At 39.3% G+C, this 4,393-nt stretch overlaps 1 long non-coding RNA gene across 2 annotated transcripts; it reads left to right on the top strand.

The window, feature by feature from the left end:
* Positions 1–280: 280 nt before the first annotated feature.
* LOC103130766 (uncharacterized) lies at positions 281–1,519 on the top strand. Of its 2 annotated transcripts, XR_475264.2 has the most exons (4): positions 281–567; positions 645–732; positions 817–928; positions 1,293–1,519. It is a non-coding gene; the product is annotated as an uncharacterized LOC103130766 (long non-coding RNA). The 2 variants fall into 2 exon arrangements; XR_475263.1 differs by lacking the exon at positions 281–567 and having other exon boundaries at positions 574–732.
* Positions 1,520–4,393: the final 2,874 nt, after the last annotated feature.

The following is a 4,393-nucleotide window of genomic DNA, read 5'->3' as shown; positions in this document are numbered from 1 at the left end:
GGAGACAGAGAGAGGAGAGGATACAACTCGATTAGATGCAAGTCGATTAGACTGAAAAGTAGGAGATAGGTGTCTTTCAGACACAAGTACAGACAATGAGAGCTGTGTGAAGAGGTGTGAAATTCCTCCCTTTCCCCTCTCCCTATTTTCATATTCATATTCATAACCTGTCATAAATTATGATTGGATGGTGTACCTAACCAGAGTTTTTGAAGTATACTTCTGCTAAAGCCTTAATTTGGTGACAGAAGCATAAGTAAGTAAAATGGATGAACTTATTGTTGGTTATAGCTTCTAGAAAAGTACAATGAAGAGAAAGTCTTATGAACAATTCAGTCTCACCAGCTAAGCCACACAATAGGCTGTTCTCTGTTCTTAAAATGACAATGAGTGAACTGTTTCAGGGACACATTTGGACTGGCAGTCGACTGGGTAACATTCTTAAAATAGTTTAGAGACGCACCCATTTTCATACCTGTTAGTCCGGTATGTGTAAACTCCAAAACCTCTGAGAGCCTATCACAATGAGATCCGCTGATTACTCCCAGCTAATACGCTGCACCTGAGGTGAGCTTTCATTTCAACCTTCTGTTTTTGATTATCATAAACCAGTTGTGCGACTGATCGTCCATGTCCTCTCAAAGAAAATGAAAGTCCTGGTTCTGTTCCTACTCCTTGTTGTTGTTGTCGGAGTTGAGTTGATGTCCGTCCATTCCCATGGGGACTCACCAGGTACAGTCCTTGTTTTAGCCTTTTCATAATTTGCACGAAACTTGAGGATTATTACAGAAACTTTGTGTGATCTTGGTGTCTCAGTTGTTCCAGAAGATGTGGCCCTTGCAGAAATGAGAGGGGAACAGAGAGAAGTGAAGCCTGTGCCCCCTGAACCAATCACGGAGCGTTTCTCAAAATCTTAAAAGTTTTCTCAGTGAGTGTAAAATTTATCGCTTTCTTTCACTTTCATTTTCTTTCCAAAACATTTCAAACATTCACGATAAAATGTTTCTCCCTTCCAGATGTTGTGGTGATTTATTTTTTTTTCAATTAACGTTTCAGATCATCAAACAGGTTTTAACGTAGCAGTTAAAGATAACCTGATAATTATTATTTTATTATGGAGTAAAAGCTGTGCAAACCAATCTGGTGCTATGTGAAAAAGCATGAATCTAGACCTAACAACTGAAGCATTTTGGTTATAATTTCTAACTGTAAGCTACTTGAAAATGTGTTATGGTTTTGCTGAAATGTGTTTGTACTGTTTGTAATTATGTCTTATTTTCTTCTTGTTGCAGGAGTGAAGAAATGGAGAGAAGAGGGGGAAAAAAATCTTTCAATTTTTGCACCTAATTACTAGCCAAAGCTGTTCATGTGTTCATTATATCTGAGAAAGATGTTCCTTTTATGCACACCTCTAATTTGATTTTTTTTTAAAAGCAAAAACATTGTCATAAAACATGTTCCTACAAAGATTGCATTGCACTCAACTAAAACATAATTAGAAAATAAAATGTTAATCTTAGAAATCTACTTCTGTTTCTTGGAAAGGAAAGGTTTGAAGGGTGGAGGGTGCAGCAGCCTGAATTGTTTGTTGTTGTTTTTTTCTTTATGTAAGATATTACATATATGGATATTAGAATGAATTATAAGTTAGTTAATGAGGTCAGATGAGAAAATTCCTGGCTCGACTGCTGGAGGGAGTGGTAATTTGTTAAAACACAGACAACCGAATAGTGCAAAATTAGTGAAGTGTATTAAATAATATTTACAACAATATATACAGAGAAGTACTTCAAATAGTCCAAAAAATCCTAGAAATGTTTTTTTTTCTTTATCCAAGGCAACATTTAACAATTCAGCTTTTTCATGGAAGTGATCAGGATGATGGAAAAGGATCCAATTCAGTTCAGTCCAGAGTAAGAATGAAAGTGTGGCTGTGGGTTTGAATATATCCTACCAGACAGGAAGGAGTTGAAGGGATGTGACGTTTCTCTTGATTTGATGGATGGTTAGCTTGCCAGTCTGGTCCGCTTGGCAACAGACAGGAGCAGATCCTGTCTCCTGGCCTGGAACAAGATCTGGAATAGGATCTTCCACAGGAACCTGGCTTGTGTAAAACAGACCTGATAATTCATAACCCTGAGTCTTATCAACATCAAAAATCATTATATTAATATAATCCATTATATTAATAGGTTATATTAATATATTATATATACCAGGAAAAAAAATATTATCCAATCACCATTTTTTTAAAAATCCCACAGTCTTTGTAAGGTAATAAAAGGTTTTATGCACTTACTTTGTCTCTTCCCATAAAATCTGTTATTACTGATGAACGCCATTTTTATGAACTAGAAAAAGGTATGTACAAAAGTCCTACCCCTTCACATGCGGTATCATTGAAAAGCCCTAAATGTCCTCTCCAGATACCAAAAGGAATTCATTCAGTAGAATGCAGGGGGTGGGAGATATTCAAGTTTAGAAATGTCCTCTACAGAGGACAAAAATGAACTACTGGTAGTCAGGAGGATATTAATAGATTATATGTTTTTTTTTCTTATTACTATAGTAAATAGGTTTACACTATAAAAATAATTAAACTCCTGTGAGTAGTCCATATTCATTTTTAAATTTCTCAATATTCCATTTTAGCACACAATGGAAATAGTATTTCACCATTCAAAATACTTTTTAGTTAAATGCTTCAAAGTGACATAGAAACACTCAAATAAAGTTAGTTTGCACTGACAAAAAGAGCCCAAACAATATCATGGAGGCTAGCACTAGCATGCTGGCTCCCAAACAAGCAAACACTCACTAGTTGCCTCTTGTCAAAATGTGTGATCAGTAGAAGGTTTTGTTCCCACAATCAAACATCTAAAAGTTGAGAGGAACCTGATGTATCCTGAGTAGAAATAACTTCAATGTGTACTGCTCTGGTAGACATGCATGTAAACAGCAAAGCCCACTGCTTACTTTCTGCTTGGCCACCTCGTCTGTCTGGTAGTAACTGACCACGGCCCAAAAATATCCATACCTATGAATGTGAAAAGTGGCGCTGCTGTCACGCATTCAGGGGGCAAATCAGCCATCTGCTGTTCCATGACTGTGCGTCTGAGTTTGTGGCAGGCGATGCAGGAATGAATAATAGAGCTAATGAGTTCTTTACCTCCAACTAACCACAAACCCCTGCGACAGACTAGCGACCTGTCCAGGGTAAACCCCACCTCTCGCCTGAAACGTTTGCTGGAGATAGGCACCAGCACCCCTCTTGACCCTGCTAGGGACAAGGGTGCACAGAAAATGAATGAATGAATGGATGGATGGACGGATGGATGGATCCACAAACCTGCCGCTCAAATGAGAGTTTGAGTTTTTGTAACATAGCATGTGACACTTGGTCGCACATCAAAGTCTTCATCTATCCAGATAACAACATCAGACATCTCAGTCCAGAAATGTGCAGTTCTAGGCACAGCCAAGATACTGCGCAGATAACAAGCTAGATAACAAGCTCATGTGTTTGAGTGATCTCTTCCTTATGATAGCATTTGTGGAGGAAAGCTGGTCCAAAGAGCCACATGGTGGAGGATAGCTGGGAGGCATGAACTGACCAGGATGCCATGTCTGCTGGATTCTGCTCCGGGGGAATGCTCAGGTTTTGAAGACTGGTGTATACGCTGAATCCTGTTATGCATATATACATAAAATCGCCTGCTCTGGTTATGTACATAACCCAAAACAACCTTACTGTTGCAGTAAAATTTCACTGCGTCTGGTTGACAGTAAATCTCGCTGAAAATGAAGTCAGCTATTTCCATTGCAGCGCACAGCTCCAGGCATTGGATAGTGGGCTCTGACTGGGGTGTCAGTCTGGCTTTCCCAAAAATGAAACCCACACTGCTTGTCCCATCTCCACTTATGGCTGTGACTTATGGCCACTCCAAAGGCCATGGTAGATGTATCAGAGAAGACACATAATTCCTTCCACACAGTTTTGCATAGGGAATTATTGGTGCATATGTGAGGGATGTGCAGGTGGCCCAGTTCTTGCAGAGAATCTTTCTAAGATTCCCAGTTTTGTCGCTTCACTTTAGGTAATGGTGTGTTCCTGTCAAATGTGTCACTGTTTAGCTTTCAAAGTAGAATCCTTCCATGTATTATGACTGGAGCAACAAACCTGATGGGATCAAACAGGCTGTTCATTATGGATAGGACACTCCAACAGCATCTTTGTCCTTGAGATATATATATAAAAAAAAAAAAAATTCCCTTCTCACCCTCCGTGGGTGGTCTCTTTCATCCTCTGAGCTCGGGTCCTCTACCAGAGGCCTGGGAGCAGTATCTTGGCTGTGCCTAGAACTGCACATTTCTGGACTGAGATGTCTGATGT

This window comes from Poecilia formosa, unplaced genomic scaffold (genome assembly GCF_000485575.1).
Source record: "Poecilia formosa unplaced genomic scaffold, Poecilia_formosa-5.1.2 Scaffold670, whole genome shotgun sequence".
In the NCBI taxonomy this organism is placed as follows: domain Eukaryota; kingdom Metazoa; phylum Chordata; class Actinopteri; order Cyprinodontiformes; family Poeciliidae; genus Poecilia; species Poecilia formosa.
The sequence above is the reverse complement of the archived record's forward strand: the minus strand, read 5'-3'. Positions and strand labels throughout refer to the sequence as shown.